Here is a 25,573-nt window from a genome sequence, read left to right on the forward strand (position 1 = left end):
TTGGCTACAAACTGTGGGGGGGGAGGGCTGGCTCCAGGTTTTCATGTGCCCTGGGCGAAAGAGCGCCCCTTTAACACATACCACAACTCATCATGCTCCGATACGGCAGAGAAATAGCGGTATAGTACAATGAAAAATACCTCACTTTTTACATCTCATGACGAGGCCCATCTATTTCTCCATACAGAATCATTGGTCCCATATAATGTTTGAAACAGTATATGATGAGCTCCACATAATGCTACAGTATATGTTGGTCCCCATGGATGAAGCTCCACTGTCTTATGGGCCCAAATAATGCTCCAAACATAATGGGCCCCATTTCTAATGCTCTAGTGTATAATGGGCCCTGTAAATGCTGCTCCAGTGTCTGATGTCCACCTTTGGAATGTTCCAGTGTATGGTGGGCCCCATCTATCATTCTCCAGAGTATAGTGCTCCCCAAAAATTGCTGTCCCAACATTGAAAACAATCAAATAAGTCTCCTCGCTAGGGAATCCCTGTACTTGTCTGGACAGGTGCTGTAGCTTGCTTAACAGCTCGCCAGCCGTTCTCACGCCCAGTATGGATTACACGTGATTGCACAAAGGTGAGAAAGGGTACCGTATCCCCAGATAACATGTATGGATAGCGTACACATTCAAAATATATGTCTCAGGAGGCAGGCTCAGACGGTGTTGGGCCCAGTATGGATTGCACGTGATTGCACAAAGGTTAGAAAGGGTACCGTATCCCCGTATAACATGTATGGATAGCGTACACATTCAAAATATATGTCTATACAGCATGAGGCAGGCTCAGACGGTGTTAGGCCCAGTATGGATTGCACGTGATTGCACAAAGGTTAGAAAGGGTACCGTATCCCTGGATAACATGTATGGATAGCGTACACATTCAAAATATATGTCTCAGGAGGCAGGCTCAGACGGTGTTAGGCCCAGTATGGATTGCACGTGATTGCACAAAGGTTAGAAAGGGTACCGTATCCCTGGATAACATGTATGGATAGCGTACACATTCAAAATATATGTCTATACAGCATGAGGCAGGCTCAGACGGTGTTAGGCCCAGTATGGATTGCACGTGATTGCACAAAGGTTAGAAAGGGTACCGTATCCCTGGATAACATGTATGGATAGCGTACACATTCAAAATATATGTCTCAGGAGGCAGGCTCAGACGGTGTTAGGCCCAGTATGGATTGCACGTGATTGCACAAAGGTTAGAAAGGGTACCGTATCCCTGGATAACATGTATGGATAGCGTACACATTCAAAAATATATGTCTATACAGCATGAGGCAAGCTCAGACGGTGTTAGGCCCAGTATGGATTGCACGTGATTGCACAAAGGTTAGAAAGGGTACCGTATCCCTGGATAACATGTATGGATAGCGTACACATTCAAAATATATGTCTCAGGAGGCAGGCTCAGACGGTGTCAGGCACAGTATGGATTTGACGGCCCAGATTACACAGCGGAGGAGCAGGGAGAGGTAAAGATTGCAAATGCTGGGGCCCTGCCCAAGCAAGGGGGGCCCACTCGTGGGCGTCGGTACTGGCACTGGGCCCCTCATAGTACAGCGGTGTGTCTGACGGCGGGTGTGCACCACCACCGTCAGAGACACTTGATTGCACTATGAGGGACCCTGTGCCAGTGCCCGCGCCCAAGAGTCGGCCTACCCACCTGTCCAGGGCAACGGCACTCGCACGGTTGTGTGCGCTAGGTGGTGACCCCGGCCATGGGGGGGAGGCAGCACAGTTAGGGAGTTTTAGAAAGTGGCATATATTGATGTTGGACATTCAGCTGATGCAAAAGGCGAAATAGGTGAAGTACCAGGAAGAGGTGGACCAAAGCAAGCCATTTTTCTGTCACCCTATGTGTCATCAGGGGAAGGTGGGACAAAATCCTTGGAAACCCATGCGTGATTCATTTTAATGAAGGTTAGATCATACACATTTTGGGTTGACAGACGGGTCCTTTTTTCTGTCAGGATTGATCCAGCTGCACTGAAGACTCTTTCCGATAGCACACTTGCAGCTGGGCAAGCGAGCTCCTGTAAGGCATATTGTGCCAATTCAGGCCAGGTGTCCAGTTTAGCGGCCCAATAGTCAAAGGGGAATGACCTGTGTGGGAGAACATCGATATGGGAGGAAAAGTAGTTTGTTACCATAGTTGACAACTGCTGTCTCCTGTCACTTTCCATCGATGCAGTATTACCAGTTGTGTGAGCGGTATTTGAAAAATCAGTCCACAACATTGTCATGAAACCCCTGTCTCCAACGCCACTTCTGCTGTGTGCACCACGAACACCTCTGCCAAGCTGCCCCCGGCCCGTACGGCTCGTGTGAGAACCATCACCGCTGCTGTGTGCTGGGAATGCCTCAAGCAACCGATTTACCAGAGTTGCTTGTTTATTAGCCAATATTAGGTCAAGGTTCTCCTGTGGCATGATGTTTTGTAATTTGCCTTTATAGCGTGGATCCAGGATGCTGGCCAACCAGTAGTCGTCATCGTTCATCATTTTGGCAATGCGGGGGTCCCTTTTTAGGATCTGCAAGGCATAATCTGACATGTGGGCCAATGTTCCCGGTGTCAATGATGCACTGCGAGTGCTGGGTGGAGGAGCACTTTCTGGCAAATCCACATCCCTCCAGTCACGCACAAACCCTGTACCAGACCTTGCCACGCCAACATTTTCACTTGCCCCACGAGATGCATCCTCCTCCCCTAAGTAATCATCCCCATCATCCTCCTCCTCCTCCTCTTCTTCCTCCACCTCGTCCAGGAGAGGTCCCTGAGCAGACAATGGCTGAATGTCATCAAGGATTCCCTCCTCCTCTTCCTCCTCATCAACATTGGCTGCAGACGCCTGCTCCTTAAGGTGCGTCAAAGTTTGCATGAGCAGACGCATAAGTGGAATGCTCATGCTTAGGATGGCGTCGTCTGCGCTTACCAGCCGTGTGCATTCCTCAAAACACTGAAGGACTTTACAAAGGTCTTTCAGCTTCGACCACTGCACACCTGTCAACTCCATGTCTGCTCTCAAAGTGCCTGGCCGTGTATCCTCCCACAAATGCATTATGGCCTGCCTCTGCTCGCACAGCCGCTCCACCATGTGCAGGGTGGAGTTCCACCTTGTTGCAATGTCGATAATGAGGCGGTGGTTGGGAAGGTGGAGCAATCGCTGCAGCTTCTGCATACGAACGGAGTGTACAGGCGACCGGCGGATGTGCGCGCACAGTCTTCGCACCTTCTGGAGCAGGGCTGTTAACTCCGGATAATTTTTGAGGAAGCACTGCACCACCAGGTTCAAGGTGTGAGCCAAGCAAGGTATGTGGCTGAGTTTTGAAAGGGCTATGGCTGCCACAAAATTACGGCCGTTATCACTAACTACCTTGCCTGCCTCAAGATGTACACTGCCCAGCCATGACTCAGTTTGTCGCTTCAAGTACTCGGCCAGCACCTCGGCGGTGTGTCTGTCGCCCAAACACATCATCTGCAACACAGCCTGCTGACGCTTTCCACTAGCTGCTCGATAGGGGGACACATCGTGTGCAACAGTGGCAGCTGCAGATGGAGTGCTCGTACGACTGCGCTCTGTGGACAAGCTTTCGCTTCTGGAGGAGGTGGAGGAGGAGGAGGGTCGAACGCCTACAGCCAACTGTTTCCTATACCGTGGGCTAGGCAGCACTGTCCCACCACCGCTGTCCCCTGTGGACCCTGCATCCACCACATTAACCCAGTGCGCAGTGATGGACACGTAACGGCCCTGGCCATGCCGACTGGACCATGCATCAGTTGTGAGGTGCACCTTTCCGCTCACTGACTGCTTGAGTGCATGGACAATGCGGTCTTTCACATGATGGTGGAGGGCTGGGATGGCTTTGCGAGAGGAGAAGTGGCGACTGGGTAGGTCATAGCGTGGTACTGCATAGGCCATGAGTTCGCGGAAAGCTGTGCTTTCCACCAACCGAAAGGGCATCATCTCAAACGAGATTAGTTTGGCAATGTGGGCGTTCAAACCCAGTGTACGCGGATGAGAGACTGAGTACTTTCTTGACCTACTCATAGTGTCTGGGAGGGTGAGCTGGACTTGAGAGCTGCATATGGTGGAAGTAGCGGTGGACAGGGCGGACTGAGAGAGGGTTGATGATGGTGATGGAGTTGGTGTTCTTTCTGATGGCCTAGAATCAGTCTTTCGTTGATATAACAGTGGGATTCCCTGACTGCTGTGGCCTTGCAACGACACCTCAACATTTGCTGCTGTGCTAACCGGTGGGCTTACAGTGGGGGAAACAATGTAGCGTTGCTGACTACCTTCGTTGTGATCAGTTGCACATGTGGCACTTGAGGTTTGGTGTTGTGTCCACGCTTGCAAGTGCATGCTGGTTAAATGTCTAAGCATGCAACTGGTATTCAAATTTTTCAGATTTTTCCCTCGGCTAAAGGTCTTTGCGCACTTCTTACAGATAACCTTGGCCTGATCATGAGGATTTTGTTCAAAAAAGTGCCACACTGCACTCTTCCTACTTTGGCAGACATTTTGCGGCCTAGCACGCTGTGATCTTTTGACCCTCTGGACAAGCTGTCCAGCATCTCTTTTGATGTTTGGAACCTGTCTTTGGAGTGCTCCGGGCCTGCCAGATAACAGCTGTTGCGATGTCGATGTCTGCTGTGGATGCTCCTCATCTGAGCTATTGGAAGCAGCACCCTCTTCCCCCAATGGATGCCAATCTGGGTCAACAACTGGGTCATCCATCACCTCCTCTTCTATGTCATGTGCACCTTCCTCTGTGTCACCGTGTATGGTGGTATAGTGTGCGGGAAGGGGCACCTGAGTCTCATCAGGGTCAGAATCTGGCTCTGTACACTGCGAGGACAATGTAGTGCTCTGAGTGAATGTACCAGCAGAATCATCCATCAGCGGCTGTGCATCAGTGCACTCCATGTCAGATTCATCTTGGCCTGGGTAATTCACCATTTCACTTGATAATCCAGGCATGGTATGTGAAAACAGCTCCATGGAGTAATCAGTAGTATGGCCTGCGTCATCCTTCAATCTTGGTTGGGGTGAAGGACACAAGGAAAGGTGTGGTTCATGAACATGAGCCTCCAATGACGACTCAGTGCTTTTACTTTTTACAACTGAAGAAGAGGAGGCGATAGAGCTGGAGGCTGAGTCAGCAATGTAAGACAAAACTTTTTCCTGATGCTCTGGCTTTAAAAGCGGTTTGCCAACTCCTAGAAAACTAAGCGTTCGAGGCCTTATGTAGCCAGACGATGACGCAGGCTCAACACCTCCTGCATTCGGTCCTATTTTGCTCTTGCCACTACCATCAGATCCACCACCAACACCATCATTACCAGCTGCCAACCCCGGCCCAATTCCACGGCCTCTTCCACCAGCCTTCCTCATTTTTGGTAGAAATGTAGACAAAATCCAACAAACTATATAGTATGTAAAACAAGGTGTCTATAGGACAGGGGAGATTTTGAATTTCTGCACACACTTTTGGACACTGGACACTTTTGGATTGTGTGAGGCCCACTGATATCTGAGCGCTATGTGACAGGCTCGATAGCACAGCTGTGACCTAAGTGACTAGAGAATAAGTGAGATTTTGAATCTCTGCACACACTTTTGGACACTGGACACTTTTGGATTGTGTGAGGCCCACTGATATCTGAGCGCTATGTGACAGGCTCGATGGCACAGCTGTGACCTAAGTGACTAGAGAATAAGTGAGATTTTGAATCTCTGCACACACTTTTGGACACTGGACACTTTTGGATTGTGTGAGGCCCAATGAATATCTGAGCGCTATGTGACAAGCTCGATGGCACAGCTGTGACCTAAGTGACTAGAGGATAAGTGAGAGTTTGAATCTCTGCACACACTTTTGGACACTGGACACTTTTGGATTGTGTGAGTCCCAATGAATATCTGAGCGCTATGTGACAAGCTCGATGGCACAGCTGTGACCTAAGTGACTAGAGGATAAGTGAGAGTTTGAATCTCTGCACACACTTTTGGACACTGGACACTTTTGGATTGTGTGAGGCCCAATGAATATCTGAGCGCTATGTGACAAGCTCGATGGCACAGCTGTGACCTAAGTGACTAGAGAATAAGTGAGATTTTGAATCTCTGCACACACTTTTGGACACTGGACACTTTTGGATTGTGTGAGGCCCAATGAATATCTGAGCGCTATGTGACAAGCTCGATGGCACAGCTGTGACCTAAGTGACTAGAGGATAAGTGAGAGTTTGAATCTCTGCACACACTTTTGGACACTGGACACTTTTGGATTGTGTGAGGCCCAATGAATATCTGAGCGCTATGTGACAAGCTCGATGGCACAGCTGTGACCTAAGTGACTAGAGGATAAGTGAGAGTTTGAATCTCTGCACACACTTTTGGACACTGGACACTTTTGGATTGTGTGAGGCCCAATGAATATCTGAGCGCTATGTGACAAGCTCGATGGCACAGCTGTGACCTAAGTGACTAGAGAATAAGTGAGATTTTGAATCTCTGCACAGACTTTTGGACACTGGACACTTTTGGATTGTGTGAGGCCCAATGAATATTTGAGCGCTATGTGACAAGCTCGATGGCACAGCTGTGACCTAAGTGACTAGAGGATAAGTGAGAGTTTGAATCTCTGCACACACATTTGGACACTGGACACTTTTGGATTGTGTGAGGCCCAATGAATATTTGAGCGCTATGTGACAAGCTCGATGGCACAGCTGTGACCTAAGTGACTAGAGGATAAGTGAGAGTTTGAATCTCTGCACACACTTTTGGACACTGGACACTTTTGGATTGTGTGAGGCCCCATGAATATCTGAGCGCTATGTGACAAGCTCGATGGCACAGCTGTGACCTAAGTGACTAGAGGATAAGGGAGATTGGATTGCTTTTAAAAAAGCAGTTTGCGGAGCAGTGGGTAAACAGCAATGCCAGCCTGTCAGGAAGCCTTAAAAGGCAGCCCAACAACCAACACCACTGATACACCACTATATAGCCTCCCCTTGCACTGCACACACAGTGACTGGTGTGTTGTGCAGGTCAAATCGCTAGCAGCAGAAGCAGTTTTTTGGTCTTCTTCCCTGCCTAACGCTCTCCCTACAGAATCAGCAGCAACCTCTCCCTATACTGAGATCGGCAGAAGTAAGATGGCGGTCGGCGTGCACGCCCTTTTATACCCCCTGTGACGCCCACCAAAGCAAGCCAATCACTTGCATGCCCTTCTGAAAGATGGTGGTGACCCGTGCCTATGTCATCACGTTGCCCACAGTGTCCGTGGATCCTGATTGTTTTGCGCTCTTTTTCAGCCAAACTTTTGAAACGCGACTTTGGCGCGTAAGTCGCCGACCTCGTGGCCGACCTCATCCTAGGGTCGGGTTTTGTTTCATGAAACCCTACTTTGCCAAAAGTCGGCGACTTTTGAATTTTTTCGACCCGTTTCGCTCAACTCTAGTAATGTCTAATAGAGGCATCCTGAGACCGCGGGGACACCATGTCACGTGAGTGGGTGTAACATATATGCCTTATGGCGGCGGTTATAAAAAGAGGAGTTGAGCTGAGCATCATTTGATATTGCACCTTGTATGGGACACATAATATCGCACTATCTGGCCTCCTGATGAGCCTAAGCAGGCGAAACGCGTTGAGGCGTTAACCATTTGATGGCAGGTGGCAGGTGACACAAGATGAGTATCGCTGTTGCAACTTTGTGTACATTACTCATGGATGGGAATAGTATATGCTCCATTAGTTATGCCAGATTGTAACGGGGCATCAAAGATATGCTAATTAATGAGATGCCAGTGAACTAAGCCGCTGGTGATGTTGAAGGTGGATCTCCGTCTGCATCAATATATTAGTATCTTTATGTGAGGCTGGGGTATCACTGAATGAACTTCATGGATTTGGTGATTAATCCCGTTATCATTATTATATATGCATTCCATCGATGCATTATATCATCTGATTGAAATCTCATGTGGAGTAGCTTTATGCAGGATAATTGCCATATGTACCACCAGATGCCAAGTGTGTTCTACCATTGTTTTTAATCTCTGTGGGACACAGGATCCTCTTTAGAGCAGTTATATCTCTGTCTAGCATTAGGGGTCCCCTCAGCTATCGGGTAGAGGGTGTCATTAGTGGCTGCAGGGTATACCAGGGCCCCTAGGGATAGCCATCGTTGAGCGGGGGCGCCACAACGTTCCCCCCTAGGGTGCCAACCTCCGCGGCCAGGCAGGTACAAGCTCAGAATTATCAGGGATTCCTAGTTGTCCCAAATGTGGGTTTTCTGTTTGAACACTTTTTTCTTTTGTTGTGTATTTGTCACGTTTTCTTTTGGTGTATAACCACACTAGTGGTTTTTTATTATTAATAAAGTACCAATTTTAGGGGATATACATGGCTGAATACAAATGCACATCAAAATTTTCAGATTTAAATTTTCAAAATATTTAGAAAATCATGTATCATTTCCTTTACAAATCACAAATACTACTAAAATCCCAATAAAATAGATTTAAGTTCGAGGGTGTAACATAAAAAGATGCAGAAAAGTTCATGGGATATGAAGACTTTTTCAAGTCTGTACACAAAGCTGCATCCAGAATTCTGCAGGTTAGATTGCTGCTGCCCCCTGCTGGTCCAAAGCCTACAAAGAATATGCTGCATAATTGGGATAGAAGTTCTGCCAGAAGTTGCTTCAGGGCTCGCTCACACTAATGTATAAATCAGACTAGAAAACATTGGACTGACCTCCGACCAATGTTGTTCAGTGAAGGAGTGCAGATTGGAGTATTTTTTCTCAGATGTATTTATTATTATTATTAATAAAAGAATTGCAACATGCTGCGATTTCACTCAGAAATCTGATGGGTGTGAGAAAAAAATCGGATGTCATGTGGACTATCAGTTTTTGTCACGGATAACAGCCAGGAAGGGGTCACGCGGCTCCCACAGCTGCCACCAGTTTGGCCGGGGACGCAGCCAGTGTCGGACTGGAGCCCCTTGGGCCCACCAGAGAAAATCATTCTTGGGGCCCGCTATGTAGCTACATAGAAATAAATACAAGACCACCAACTGAGTGGTAAAACTCGCTAATATCAGGGTATAATACAAGGTAGTACAGGTCTTAATTATGAAGCAGGGGTTGGGGTAGCCCTCATAGAATATAAAGTAGCCAACTCATAGGGTACAATGCAGCCCCCTCATAGTATATAGAGTAGCCCCCTCACATAGTATAATGCAGCCCCCTCACAGAATATAATGCAGACCTCATATAATAATAATAAATTTTATTTTTATAGCGCCGACATATTCCGCAGCACTTTACATTTCGGAGGGGATTTGTACAGACAATAGACATTACAGCATAACAATAATCACATAGATCATAACAGATACCAAGAGGAATGAGGGCCCTGCTCGCAAGCTTACAGTCTATGAGTATATATAGTATAATGTAGCCCTCCTCATAGAATATAATGTAGCTCCCATAGAATCTAATGCAACTAGCATCATAGAGTATAATGCAGCCCCCCATAGGATATAATATAGACCCCATAGAGTATAATGCAACCCCCTCATAAGGTATAATGCAGCCCCCCAATAGAATATAATGTAGCCCCTTTCATATGGTATAATACAGCCTCCCAAAGAATATAATTTAGCCCCCTCAGAATATAATGCTGCCCCCCTCATGGGGTATCATGCTGCCCCCCCCTCATGCAGGGTGTCATACCGCCAACCTCATATGGGGTATCATGCTTCCCCCACTCATACTGGGTATCATGCTGCCGCCCCATGTGGGGTATCATACTGCCCCACCATACGTGGTATTATAATCATGCAACCAGGACTCACTATATAAAAATACCCCACTATACTCACCTCTCCTCCTCGCTCCCATGCTGATTCCGGTGGCGGCTCTCCTCCGATGTCAGGAGCTGTGCTGTAGTCAGCCTGGCACACAGCAGGGATGCGATGAAGTGATGTCATCGCGCACAGGGGTGGGATTCAAATTTTTAACAACAGGTTCTGTGTTTATGTGTAAGAAAACCACACCCATTTTAAGCCACACCCATTTTTAAGCCACACCCATTTACAAGCACCTTTTCCTCAAACATCCACAAGTAGGGGCGCAGTCAAACAGTTGAAAAAAATAAACTGGAATAATATTAGAACAGTGCACAATCTGGCCAGCGGCTCTCCTGACCTGAGTGTGACAGCTGCATATATTTCTATGCAGCTGTCTCACTTGACTGACCGGCCGGCCAGGCTGTGCACTACATTCTGATATTAACAGTTCCCATCAAACACCAGATCACACATATAACCAGCAGCTTTTGTTCTGGCCAAAATCATTTTTAAGCTGATACCACGACACGGGAGACTCTTTCAGCCGGGCCCTACTCTACTCTAAACTATTAAAAATATATATTTATGTATTTTTCTTTAAGGGAATGAGTCGCATACATTTACTTTTTTTTAAACAACCATTAATACCACATACAAGGGACAAATACCGCCACACCATGACCAGACCACATATTACCACCACATAATGACTGAATAATACCACATACAAGGAACAAATAATGCTGCACCATGACCAGACCACATATTACCACCACATAGTCTCCGAATAATACCACATACAAGGAACAAATACCGCCACACCATGACCAGACCACATATTACCACCACATAGTCACCGAATAATACCACATACAAAGAACAAATATCGTCACACCATGACCAGACCACATATTACCACCACATAGTGACTGAATAATACCACATACAAGGAACAAATACCACCACACCATGGCGAGACCACATATTACCACCACATAGTCTCCGAATAATACCACATACAAGGAACAAATACCACCACACCATGACCAGACCACATATTACCACCACATAGTCACCGAATAATACCACATACAAGGAACAAATAACGCCACACCATGACCAGACCACATATTACCACCACATAGTGACTGAATAATACCACATACAAGGGACAAATACCACCACACCATGACCAGACCACATAGTCACCGAATAATACCACATACAAGGGACAAATACCGCCACACCATGACCAGACCACATATTACCACCACATAGTCACCGAATAATACCACATACAAGGAACAAATAACGCCACACCATGACCAGACCACATATTACCACCACATAGTGACTGAATAATACCACATACAAGGGACAAATACCACCACACCATGACCAGACCACATAGTCACCGAATAATACCACATACAAGGGACAAATACCGCCACACCATGACCAGACCACATATTACCACCACACAGTCACCAAATAATACCACATACAAGGAACAAATAACGCTGCACCATGACCAGACCACATATTACCACCACATAGTCACCAAATAATACCACATACAAGGAACAAATAACGCTGCACCATGACCAGACCACATATTACCACCACACAGTCACCAAATAATACCACATACAAGGAACACATAACGCCGCACCATGACCAGACCAGATTTTACCACCACATAGTCACCGAATAATACCACATACAAGGAACAAATAACGCCACACCATGACCAGACCACATTATATCACCACATAGTCACCAAGAATCCTCCAGTTTTCCAGTGGCCCATCCGAACCTGGACGCAACTCAGCTGCCTCCAATCGCCAGGACAATTACACAATTGACTGATAAGTGATGGACGAGGTCGAGGCTGCTTCCACTACTAGTCCGGTTATTGGGGACTCACAGTGAGTGTATAAGATTACAACACATGGAATATATGCATTGTGGTACAGTAAAGGGTGTTTTACTGGATGGGAGATACATTTCTCCCAGAAGATTAATGTTTGGCCGGGATTTTTCCTAAAGACAGGACCTGCGATGATGTCATGGTCACGTGGTCAGCCCATGTGATGTCTGCCTCACTTGTAGGAGGGGTTATGGGCTATGTAATGGAGGTTGGTGTTTGGCACATGGTGTGAGTGTGTCTGGAAGTTACAGGAGCTTGGCTGGACTTAGCCTGAACTTGTATACAGGATCCCTGTGCTGCAGGACTATAGCAGCAAGACTCTCAAGAACCCTGGGAATGGCACCTGGCAGATTGGACTTTAAGCCTGTGTGTTGCCTCGTTACTGCAGGCCTTCCATTACCTACCAGAGCGAATCCCTACAATTGGTGGACTCATTGCTGGCAAATGCAGTGAGGCCAGGCTGTTTTTTTTATTTTTGATTTGTACCCCAGCCTATGCCCTGGGTGAAACGAGTGGCACAGACCAAGGTGGGGAACTTTCCAGAAATGGAGGCCACGGTAAAAACGCTCATAAAGGCTATGCGACAGCAGCAGCAGGCTACACAGCAGCAGGCTATGCAGTAGCAGCAGCAGGCTACTCAGCAGCAGCAGGAGGCCATGCGACAGCAGCAGCAGGCTATGCAGCAGCAGGCTACACAGCAACAGCAGGCTATGCAGCAGCAGGAGGCCATGCGACAGCAGGCTATGCAGCAGCAGGCTATGCAGCAGGAAACCAATCAGCTGTTGATACAGCATATCAAGGCAGCGCAGACAAAAGGAACTAACCGGGGAATGCATGATGTCCGGAAAGCGGTTTGTACAGCGGTTCCCAAAATGGAGAAGTCGGACGATGTGGAGGCGTACCTGGAGATGTTCGAAGGAGTCGCTGAGAGAGAGAAGCTACCCCGGGACCAGTGGGCAGAAATCATCACTCCGTTTCTGGCCCCTCGACCTTTGAAAGCGTATCAAGACCTACCCACGGCGCAAAGGGCGGACTACACGATTGTCAAGGGTGAGATACTGGCACGTCTTGGGGTAAATGTGTTAGTTTGGGCCCAGCGGGTACACCAGTGGGAGTTTACCCCCTCCAAGCCGGCTCGGTCCCAGTTTGTCGACCTGATGCGCCTCTAACAAAAGTGGTTGCAGCCTGAGGTGTTGTCTCCCACGGCCATGCTGGACCGCATAGTGACTGATAAGTTTTGGAGGGCTTTGCCCCACTCCCTCCAGACATGGGTCGGACAGGCATCCCCTACTAATGCCATGCAGATGATAGACCTAATAGAAAGGTATGGGGCTATCAAAGAGCTACGGGGGGGGGGGGACTCCCCGGAAGGTAATAGGAAGGTTCCCTAAGTCTCCACCCCTGGTTCGGCGAGCGGAGCCCAGAAAGGCCACTCAGAACTTATCTGGGGAAGTAAGGAGCCCAATAATCTAATAATCTGCTGACGGTGCCAGGAACCAGGTCATATGAGAGCTGATTGCCCCCACCTGGTTGAGCCCATGGACACAAACTTTGGGTACCACCAGTCTCACTATGCCGAACAGATGTGTGCAATGGGCACCCCGAAAGGTCCCAATATGGAACATTTGTGTGGGGTTGAAGTGGAAGGCACCCCGGCTGTGGCCCTATTGGACTCAGGGAGTCTTGTAACCCTGGTACGAGCCAACTGGATACAAACCAGCGAGTATACAGGTCGGAAAATAGGGGTGTTGTGTATACATGGGGACTTAAAAGACTATCCCACCGCAATAGTGGTGATTAGAGTTGAGCGACTTTTGGTTTTTTAGGGTCGCGTTTCGTTTCGTGAAACCTGACTTTTCCAAAAGTCGGGTCGAGCAAGATCGTCCGATTATAGGGAAAAGTCGGGGTCGTCCCGAAACACGAAACCCAATGTAAGTCAATGGGGAATAAAAGTCGGTAGTGAGAGGAGGACAGGAAACACACCTACAGTGCCCATTTGAATGCCAAAAGCATCAATTCTTCTTACTTAAGCTTGTCAACCTTAATTAACTTCATAATACAAGTTACGCACTGAAAAATGGGGGTTATTTGGCTAAAGTTGTGGGGGGGGGAGGGCTGGCTGCAGGTTTTCATGTGCCCTGGGCGAAAGAGCGCCCCTTTAACACATACCACAACTCATCATGCTCCGATACGGCAGAGAAATAGCGGTATAGTACAATGAAAAATACCTCACTTTTTACATCTCATGACGAGGCCCATCTATTTCTCCATACAGAATCATTGGTCCCATATAATGTTTGAAACAGTATATGATGAGCTCCACATAATGCTACAGTATATGTTGGTCCCCATGGATGAAGCTCCACTGTCTTATGGGCCCAAATAATGCTCCAAACATAATGGGCCCCATTTCTAATGCTCTAGTGTATAATGGGCCCTGTAAATGCTGCTCCAGTGTCTGATGTCCACCTTTGGAATGTTCCAGTGTATGGTGGGCCCCATCTATCATTCTCCAGAGTATAGTGCTCCCCAAAAATTGCTGTCCCAACATTGAAAACAATCAAATAAGTCTCCTTGCTAGGGAATCCCTGTACTTGTCTGGATTCCTCGTCGTCCCCATCTTCCATCTCACTGCACTGTATTTCAACTTTGCAAGTGCTGTGATCCTGGGCAAGCAGGGGGGGCCCACTCGTTGGCGACGGCACTGGCACAGGGCCCCTGATAGTACGGTGGTGTGTCTGATGGCGGGTGGGACGAACCTGCACTTTCATCTGCAGCTTCCTCTTTGTCACCGTGTAAGATGGAACTGTATATGGGAAGGGTAACCTGAGTTTCATCAGGGTCAGATTCAGGCCGTGTAGCGTGCGAGGGGAATGTAGTGGTCTGGGTCAATGTACCAGCAGATTCATCGAGCAGTGGCTGGGCATCAGTGCACTTGTGTCGCCCCCAGGAGTACGGTCGCCACAGTGGCATTACCTTCTTCCTAGGGAGTGTGATGTCATGCTTGGGAGCAACGAAGGATCTCTCTAGCAGGTTAACTGATTGGGCGGCGTTATTCCCACGAGTCATGACCCTCCAAACAGCGTTCATGAAGGCAAAGTGTTTGTTTTACGTGGGCAGTATGGTTGCAAAGCTGAACCTTAAAGGAATGTCCAGAAGGGCACCACCAGGAGTGGAGCCTACGGTTAAATTTGACTCCACCTGGGAAACCTCAACCATGCCAGCTACAGAACAGATGCACACATTGCAAGCTTAATTCCGTTAACGAACGAGACTCTGTCATGCCCCGCGGTCCGAGTTCGGCTTACTAGAGGGACACGTGAGGCTCTGGCACATGAGATTGGCCAATAACTGGTGTGCCATGCCCTTACATGTCCGTGGCTGCATGTGCGCTACACTGAAAAGGCCAGCGTTTGTCGCTTACAGGTGCAGATAACCCGCTGAACAACGTTAGTGATGGGGATCACTGATTACAATTATTACCCGCGAACAATGATTTCCCAGTAAGTGCAGGTCAACCGCAGTTCCGGAATTAGGCCTAACCGTCATTCCTGAAAAAATGAAAAACTTACATGTGCAAACCACAGGTGCTATAGCTTGCTTAACAGCTCGCCAGCCGTTCTCACGCCCAGTATGGATTACACGTGATTGCACAAAGGTGAGAAAGGGTACCGTATCCCCAGATAACATGTATGGATAGCGTACACATTCAAAATATATGTCTATACATCAGGAGGCAGGCTCAGACGGTGTCAGGTACAGTATGGATTGCCCGTGATTGCACAAAGGTTAGAAAGGGTACCGTTTCCCCCGATAACATGTATGGATAGCGTACACATTCAAAATATATGTCTCAGGAGGCAGGCTCAGACGGTGTTAGGCCCAGTATGGATTGCACGTGATTGCACAAAGGTTAGAAAGGGTACCGTATCCCCGGATAACATGTATGGATAGCGTACACATTCAAAATATATGTCTCAGGAGGCAGGCTCAGACGGTGTTAGGCCCAGTATGGATTGCACGTGATTGCACAAAGGTTAGAAAGGGTACCGTATCCCCGGATAACATGTATAGATAGCGTACACATTCAAAATATATGTCTCAGGAGGCAGGCTCAGACGGTGTTAGGCCCAGTATGGATTGCACGTGATTGCACAAAGGTTAGAAAGGGTACCGTATCCCTGGATAACATGTATGGATAGCGTACACATTCAAAATATATGTCTATACATCAGGAGGCAGGCTCAGACGGTGTCAGGCACAGTATGGATTTGACGGCCCAGACTACACAGCGGAGGAGCAGGGAGAGGTAAAGATTGCAAATGCTGGGGCCCTGCCCAAGCAAGGGGGGCCCACTCGTGGGCGTCGGTACTGGCACTGGGCCCCTCATAGTATGGCGGTGTGTCTGACGGCGGGTGTGCACCACCACCGTCAGAGACACTTGATTGCACTATGAAGGACCCTGTACCAGTGCCCGCGCCCAAGAGTCGGCCTACCCACCTGTCCAGGGCAACGGCACTCGCACGGTGTCGTGCGCTAGGTGGTGACCCCGGCCATGGGGGGGAGGCAGCACAGTTAGGGAGTTTTAGAAAGTGGCATATGTTGATGTTGGACATTCAGCTGATGCAAAAGGTGAAATAGGTCAAGTCCCAGGAAGAGTTGGACCAAAGCAAGCCATTTTTCTGTCACCCTATGTGTCATCAGAGGAAGGTGGGACAAAATCCTTGGAAACCCATGCGTGGTTCATTTTAATGAAGGCTAGATCATCCACATTTTGGGTTGACAGACGGGTCCTTTTTTCTGTCAGGATTGATCCAGCTGCACTGAAGACTCTTTCCGATAGCACACTTGCAGCTGGGCAAGCGAGCTCCTGTAAGGCATATTGTGCCAATTCAGGCCAGGTGTCCAGTTAGGGGCCCAATAGTCAAAGGGGAATGACCTGTGTGGGAGAACATCGATATGGGAGGAAAAGTAGTTTGTAACCATAGTTGACAACTGCTGTCTCCTGTCACTTTCCATCGATGCAGTATTACCAGTTGTGTGAGCGGTACTTGAAAAATCAGTCCACAACATTGTCATGAAACCCCTGTCTCCAACGCCACTTCTGCTGTGTGCACCACGAACACCTCTGCCAAGCTGCCCCCGGCCCGTACGGCTCGTGTGAGAACCATCACCGCTGCTGTGTGCTGGGAATGCCTCAAGCAACCGATTTACCAGAGTTGCTTGTTTATTAGCCAATATTAGGTCAAGGTTCTCCTGTGGCATGATGTTTTGTAATTTGCCTTTATAGCGTGGATCCAGGATGCTGGCCAACCAGTAGTCGTCATCGTTCATCATTTTGGCAATGCGGGGGTCCCTTTTTAGGATCTGCAAGGCATAATCTGACATGTGGGCCAATGTTCCCGGTGTCAATGATGCACTGCGAGTGCTGGTTGGAGGAGCACTTTCTGGCAAATCCACATCCCTCCAGTCACGCACAAACCCTGTACCAGACCTTGCCACGCCAACATTTTCACTTGCCCCACGAGATGCATCCTCCTCCCCTAAGTAATCATCCCCATCATCCTCCTCCTCCTCCTCTTCTTCCTCCACCTCGTCCAGGAGAGGTCCCTCAGCAGACAATGGCTGAATGTCATCAAGGATTCCCTCCTCCTCTTCCTCCTCATCAACATTGGCTGCAGACGCCTGCTCCTTAAGGTGCGTCAAAGTTTGCATGAGCAGACGCATAAGTGGGATGCTCATGCTTAGGATGGCGTCGTCTGCGCTTACCAGCCGTGTGCATTCCTCAAAACACTGAAGGACTTTACAGAGGTCTTTCAGCTTCGACCACTGCACACCTGTCAACTCCATGTCTGCTCTCAAAGTGCCTGGCCGTGTATCCTCCCACAAATGCATTATGGCCTGCCTCTGCTCGCACAGCCGCTCAACCATGTGCAGGGTGGAGTTCCACCTTGTTGCAATGTCGATAATGAGGCGGTGGTTGGGAAGGTGGAGCAATCGCTGCAGCTTCTGCATACGAACGGAGTGTACAGGCGACCGGCGGATGTGCGCGCACAGTCTTCGCACCTTCTGGAGCAGGGCTGTTAACTCCGGATAATTTTTGAGGAAGCACTGCACCACCAGGTTCAAGGTGTGAGCCAAGCAAGGTATATGGCTGAGTTTTGAAAGGGCTATGGCTGCCACAAAATTACGGCCGTTATCACTAACTACCTTGCCTGCCTCAAGATGTACACTGCCCAGCCATGACTCAGTTTGTCGCTTCAAGTACTCGGCCAGCACCTCGGCGGTGTGTCTGTTGCCCAAACACATCATCTGCAACACAGCGTGCTGACGCTTTCCACTAGCTGCTCGATAGGGGGACACATCGTGTGCAACAGTGGCAGCTGCAGATGGAGTGCTCGTACGACTGCGCTCTGTGGACAAGCTTTCGCTTCTGGAGGAGGAGGAGGAGGGTCGAACGCCTACAGCCAACTGTTTCCTATACCGTGGGCTAGGCAGCACTGTCCCACCACCGCTGTCCCCTGTGGACCCTGCATCCACCACATTAACCCAGTGCGCAGTGATGGACATGTAACGGCCCTGGCCATGCCGACTGGACCATGCATCAGTTGTGAGGTGCACCTTTCCGCTCACTGACTGCTTGAGTGCATGGACAATGCGGTCTTTCACATGATGGTGGAGGGCTGGGATGGCTTTGCGAGAGAAGAAGTGGCGACTGGGTAGGTCATAGCGTGGTACTGCATAGGCCATGAGTTCGCGGAAAGCTGTGCTTTCCACCAACCGATAGGGCATCATCTCAAACGAGATTAGTTTGGCAATGTGGGCGTTCAAACCCAGTGTACGCGGATGAGAGACTGAGTACTTTCTTGACCTACTCATAGTGTCTGGGAGGGTGAGCTGGACTTGAGAGCTGCATATGGTGGAAGTAGCGGTGGACAGGGCGGACTGAGAGAGGGTTGATGATGGTGATGGAGTTGGTGTTCTTTCTGATGGCCTAGAATCAGTCTTTCGTTGATATAACAGTGGGATTCCCTGACTGCTGTGGCCTTGCAACGACACCTCAACATTTGCTGCTGTGCTAACCGGTGGGCTTACAGTGGGGGAAACAATGTAGCGTTGCTGACTACCTTCGTTGTGATCAGTTGCACATGTGGCACTTGAGGTTTGGTGTTGTGTCCACGCTTGCAAGTGCATGCTGGTTAAATGTCTAAGCATGCAACTGGTATTCAAATTTTTCAGATTTTTCCCTCGGCTAAAGGTCTTTGCGCACTTCTTACAGATAACCTTGGCCTGATCATGAGGATTTTGTTCAAAAAAGTGCCACACTGCACTCTTCCTACTTTGGCAGACATTTTGCGGCCTAGCACGTTGTGATCTTTTGACCCTCTGGACAAGCTGTCCAGCAACTCTTTTGATGTTTGGAACCTGTCTTTGGAGTGCTCCGGGCCTGCCAGATAACAGCTGTTGCGATGTCGATGTCTGCTGTGGATGCTCCTCATCTGAGCTATTGGAAGCAGCACCCTCTTCCCCCAATGGATGCCAATCTGGGTCAACAACTGGGTCATCCATCACCTCCTCTTCTATGTCATGTGCACCTTCCTCTGTGTCACCGTGTATGGTGGTATAGTGTGCGGGAAGGGGCACCTGAGTCTCATCAGGGTCAGAATCTGGCTCTGTACACTGCGAGGACAATGTAGTGCTCTGAGTGAATGTACCAGCAGAATCATCCATCAGCGGCTGTGCATCAGTGCACTCCATGTCAGATTCATCTTGGCCTGGGTAATTCACCATTTCACTTGATAATCCAGGCATGGTATGTGAAAACAGCTCCATGGAGTAATCAGTAGTATGGCCTGCGTCATCCTTCAATCTTGGTTGGGGTGAAGGACACAAGGAAAGGTGTGGTTCATGAACATGAGCCTCCAATGACGACTCAGTGCTTTTACTTTTTACAACTGAAGAAGAGGAGGCGATAGAGCTGGAGGCTGAGTCAGCAATGTAAGACAAAACTTTTTCCTGATGCTCTGGCTTTAAAAGCGGTTTGCCAACTCCTAGAAAACTAAGCGTTCGAGGCCTTATGTAGCCAGACGATGACGCAGGCTCAACACCTCCTGCATTCGGTCCTATTTTGCTCTTGCCACTACCATCAGATCCACCACCAACACCATCATTACCAGCTGCCAACCCCCGCCCAATTCCACGGCCTCTTCCACCAGCCTTCCTCATTTTTGGTAGAAATGTAGACAAAATCCAACAAACTATATAGTAATGTAAAACAAGGTACAAGGTGTCTATAGGACAGGGGAGATTTTGAATTTCTGCAGACACTTGTGGACATTGGACACTTTTGGATTGTGTAAGGCCCACTGATATCTGAGCGCTATGTGACAGGCTCGATGGCACAGCTGTGACCAAAGTGACTAGAGGATAAGGGAGATTTTGAATCTCTGCACACACTTTTGGACACTGGACACTTTTGGATTGTGTGAGGCCCAATGAATATCTGAGCGCTATGTGACAGGCTCGATGGCACAGCTGTGACCAAAGTGACTAGAGGATAAGGGAGATTTTGAATCTCTGCACACACTTTTGGACACTGGACACTTTTGGATTGTGTGAGGCCCAATGAATATCTGAGCGCTATGTGACAGGCTCGATGGCACAGCTGTGACCAAAGTGACTAGAGGATAAGGGAGATTTTGAATCTCTGCACACACTTTTGGACACTGGACACTTTTGGATTGTGTGAGGCCCAATGAATATCTGAGCGCTATGTGACAGGCTCGATGGCACAGCTGTGACCAAAGTGACTAGAGGATAAGGGAGATTTTGAATCTCTGCACACACTTTTGGACACTGGACACTTTTGGATTGTGTGAGGCCCAATGAATATCTGAGCGCTATGTGACAGGCTCGATGGCACAGCTGTGACCAAAGTGACTAGAGGATAAGGGAGATTTTGAATCTCTGCACACACTTTTGGACACTTTTGGATTGTGTGAGGCCCAATGAATACCTGAGCGCTATGTGACAGGCTCGATGGCACAGCTGTGACCAAAGTGACTAGAGGATAAGGGAGATTTTGAATCTCTGCACACACTTTTGGACACTGGACACTTTTGGATTGTGTGAGGCCCAATGAATATCTGAGCGCTATGTGACAGGCTCGATGGCACAGCTGTGACCAAAGTGACTAGAGGATAAGGGAGATTTTGAATCTCTGCACACACTTTTGGACACTGGACACTTTTGGATTGTGTGAGGCCCAATGAATATCTGAGCGCTATGTGACAGGCTCGATGGCACAGCTGTGACCAAAGTGACTAGAGGATAAGGGAGATTTTGAATCTCTGCACACACTTTTGGACACTGGACACTTTTGGATTGTGTGAGGCCCACTGATATCTGAGCGCCATGTCACAGGCTCGATGGCACAGCTGTGACAAAAGTGACTAGAGGATAAGGGAGATTGGTTTGCTTTTAAAAAAGCAGTTTGCAGAGCAGTGGGTAAACAGCAATGCCAGCCTGTCAGGAAGCCTTAAAAGGCAGCCCAACAACCAACACCACTGATACACCACAATATAGCCTCCCCTTGCACTGCACACACAGTGACTGGTGTGTTGTGCAGGCCAAATTGCTAGCAGCAGAAGCAGTTTTTTTTTCTTCTCAGCAGGACAAAAAAAAAAATTGGGATTGCTTTTAAAAAAGCAGTTTGCGGAGCAGTGGGTAAGCAGCAATGCAGGAATGTCAGGAAGCCTTAGAAGGCAGCCCAACAACCAACACCACTGATACACCACTATATAGCCTCCCCTTGCACTGCACACACAGTGACTGGTGTGTTGTGCAGGCCAAATCGCTAGCAGCAGAAGCAGTTTTTTTGTCTTCTTCCCTGCCTAACGCTCTCCCTACAGAATCAGCAGCAACCTCTCCCTATACTGAGATCGGCAGAAGTAAGATGGCGGTCGGCGTGCACGCTCTTTTATACCCCCTGTGACGCCCACCAAAGCAAGCCAATCACTTGCATGCCCTTCTGAAAGATGGTGGTGACCCGTGCCTATGTCATCACGTTGCCCACAGTGTCCGTGGATCCTGATTGGCTGAAAAAGAGCGCAAAACAAACTTTTGAAACGCGACTTTGGCGCGTAAGTCGCCGACCTCGTGGCCGACCTCATCCTAGGGTCGGGTTTCGTTTCATGAAACCCGACTTTGCCAAAAGTCGGCGACTTTTGAAATTTTTCGACCCGTTTCGCTCAACTCTAGTTGTGACTAATCTGCATTATGAAGTGATAATTGGAAGAGATTTTCCTTTATTTTCTGTGCTGTGGCCATCTGTTGTCCCGCCCATGGAGCAACTGCCGGCACCAGAGGCAACCAGGTTACATTCTCCAGAAGTAGGGCATGAACCTGGTGGCCCAGACGAAGAAGTGCTGGCGGTAGAGGTAACCTTCCCTTCGGTGGAGAAGGGGAAGAATTCTCCCATAGAAGTATTTGCTGGAGAGGTGGAAGACTTGCTGCCGGGACCCGAGTTGTCAGACTTGAATGTAGCAGGTGACAGTTTTGGTACAGTGCAACTCCGATGTCCTACTTTGGCCTGGGCCAGAGAAAATATACTGTTTGTTAATGGGGAACCCCAACAACCTGGGGCAGCTACAGTGTTGCCACGCTTTGAGCTGAACCAAGATTTGTTGTACTGAGTGGAGAAAATACGTGGAGAAATGGTAGAACAGTTACTGGTACCTCAGGCATATCGTAGGCTGGTAATGGACTTAGGGCATGTGCATGTACTTGGGGGGCATTTTTGCCAAAACAAAACCCTAGACTGAATTCTGCAGCGGTTCTACTGGCTAGGAGTCCATGAAGAAGTTAAACGGTACTGTAGTTCCTGTCCAATGTGCCAGGTAACCAGTCCCCAGCCTCACTTTCGGAGTCCCTTGGTGCCTTTACCAATCATAGAGGTACCCATCGAGAGAGTGGCAATGGATCTGGTCGGGCCTCTGAATAAGTCGGCAAGGGGAAACCAACACATCTTGGTAGTTCTAGATTATGCTGCCCGATATCCTGAGGCCATTCCTCTGCGCCAAACATCAGCTAAGCTTATAGCAAAGGAACTCATTGGTATGTTTTCGCGGGTGGGAATTCCTCAAGAAATTTTAACGGACCAGGGAACCCCCTTTATGTCAAAAATTATGAAGGAACTCTGCCGTTTGCTAAATGTTAAACAGTTGCGCACATCGGTCTATCATCCCCAAACAGATGGTCTGGTAGAAAGATTCAATAAGATGCTGAAGAACATGTTAAAAAAGGCAGTTTCCAAAGATGGGAAGGACTGGGATCTCTTATTGCCGTATTTGTTGTTTGCAGTGTGGGAGGTACCTCAGGCATCTACGGGGTTCTCGCCCTTTGAACTATTGTACGGCAGACATCCACGGGGCTTACTCGATATAGCCAAAGAGACCTGGGAGAACCAACCTACCCCCACAAAAGAGTGATAGAACATGTTGCAAAAATGCAAGAAAGAATGGAGACAGTCCTACCCTTAGTCAAGGAACATATGGAGGCAGCACAACAGTCACAGAGTCGGGTCTATAACCGGGGGGCTTGGGTAAGAACCTTTAGCACTGGGGATCGGGTGTTGGTACTTGTGCCTACCGTAGATAGCATATTTCTTGCAAGGTGGCAGGGACCCTACAAGATCATGGAAAAGGTGGGGCCAGTAGACTACAAGGTACACCAACCAGGATGGAGAAAGCCAGAACAAGTTTACCATGTTAATATGCTTAAACCATGGAACGATAGAGAAATCCTTGGTGGGGATAGTCCGCTGCCTGCGTTTCAGATGGAGAAGGCTCCATCACCTCAGGGCGAGGCAGGAGAAGCCCAACCCGCAGTCAAAATTGCAGACACTTTGTCTCCTAGACAGGTTCAGGAGGTCCGGGAGTTCATTAGCCGAAATACAGTTGTTTTTTCGGAGCTCCCCGGACACACCTCCCTAATCCAACATGACATTGTCACGGAGCCACAGGCCAAAGTCCGACTAAAGCCATATCGGGTGCCTGAGGCCCGGCGACAAGCCATCTCGGAAGAGGTAAAAACTATACTACAGTTAGGGGTCATAGAGTCCCAAAGTGAGTGGGCCAGCCCAATAGTCCTAATACCCAAGCCTGATGCGTCTCTAAGATTCTGTAATGATTTTAGGAAACTTAATGACATTTCAAAGCTTGACGCCTACCCTATGCCTCGGGTTGACGAGTTGATAGAGCGATTTGGGCAGACACGGTATTTTACAACTCTGGACCTCACAAAAGGTTATTGGCAGGTACCCCTAACAGAGGCGGCGAAAGAAAAAACGGCTTTTGTAACAACCGAGGGACTGTTCCAGTATAAGGTGTTACCCTTTGGGTTGCATGGCGCACCAGTAACGTTTCAGCGATTAATGGATATTGTTCTCCGTCCCCATCGCCGCTATGCCTCCGCTTATCTAGACGATATTATTGTGCACAGTACCGACTGGGAAAGTCACTTAGCAAAAGTACAGGCAATGATAGACTCTCTGCGACAAGCTGGGCTAACTGCCAACCCAAAGAAGTGTTCCACAGGGTTGGAGGAAGCTCGGTACTTGGGTTACGTCATTGGGAGAGGAGTTCACAAGCCTCAAGTAAACAAAGTGGAGGCAATTCAGAACTGGCCCCGTCCCCTCACAACAAAACAGGTAAAAGCCTTTTTAGGTTTAGTTGGATATTACAGGTGGTTCATTCCCAACTTTGCAACCCTGTCCGGGCCTTTAACAGACTGCTTAAAAGGGAGGAAATCTGTGATGGTCCACTGGAATGATCAGTTAGAGCAGGCCTTTACAAAGTTAAAAGGGGTACTTTCCTGATCACTCCAAATTTCAAAAAAAGAGTTCGTTGTGCAGACGGATTCCTCTGAGATAGGGCTCGGTGCCGTGTTGTCTCAGGAGGTTAACGGGAAAGAGCATCCTGTTAGTTTCCTAAGCCGGAAGCTTACCCCAGCTGAAACCAGGTACAGTATTGTGGAGAGTGAGTGCCTGGCCATCAAGTGGGCACTGGAGTCATTGTGCTACTATTTGCTGGGGAGAACATTTCGGTTGGTGACAGATCATTCCCCTCTAACGTGGATGAGTCAGGCTAATGAGAGGAATGCCCGAGTCACCAGATGGTTCCTGTCCCTGCAAAATTTTAAATTTTTAGTAGCACATCGGACAGGCAGACTACAGGGGAATGCAGATGCCCTGTCCAGAGTTCACTGTATGTCATGCATCCACCCCCTTAGGGTTGAACATAGGAGGGAGGTATGTGGTACAGTAAAGGGTGTTTTACTGGATGGGAGATACATTTGTCCCAGCAGGTTAATGTTTGGCCGAGTTTTTCCCTAAAGATAGGACCTGCGATGATGTCATGGTCACGTGGTCAGCACATGTGATGTCTACCTCTCTTGTGGGAGGGGTTATGGGCTATGTAATGGAGGTTTGTGTTTGGCACATTGTGTGAGTGTGTCTGGAAGTTACAGGAGCTTGGCTGGACTTAGCCTGAACTTGTATACAGGATCCCTGTGCTGCAGGACTATAGCAGCAAGACTCTCAAGAACCCTGGGAATGGCACCGGGCGGATGCCGCGGACTTGGCAGCCGCTTAATTAAGCCCGTCCCGTCCAAGGGGTGAGTCTGGGACCAGTGGTTGTCCAAGCTGGAGTATATTTATGTTTTTCCTTACTTTCTGTTAATCTGCTGTT

At 48.6% G+C, this 25,573-nt stretch overlaps 1 long non-coding RNA gene across 1 annotated transcript in view; it reads left to right on the top strand.

Moving 5' to 3' along the window:
* Window positions 1–25,573, top strand: part of LOC141054357 (uncharacterized) — a 279,515-nt gene that overhangs the window by 142,290 nt on the left and 111,652 nt on the right. The window lies entirely within an intron of this gene.

The sequence above is a fragment of the Dendrobates tinctorius genome, unplaced genomic scaffold (genome assembly GCF_039654945.1).
Source record: "Dendrobates tinctorius isolate UK_male_01 unplaced genomic scaffold, ASM3965494v1 ptg000178l, whole genome shotgun sequence".
NCBI lineage: Eukaryota > Metazoa > Chordata > Amphibia > Anura > Dendrobatidae > Dendrobates > Dendrobates tinctorius.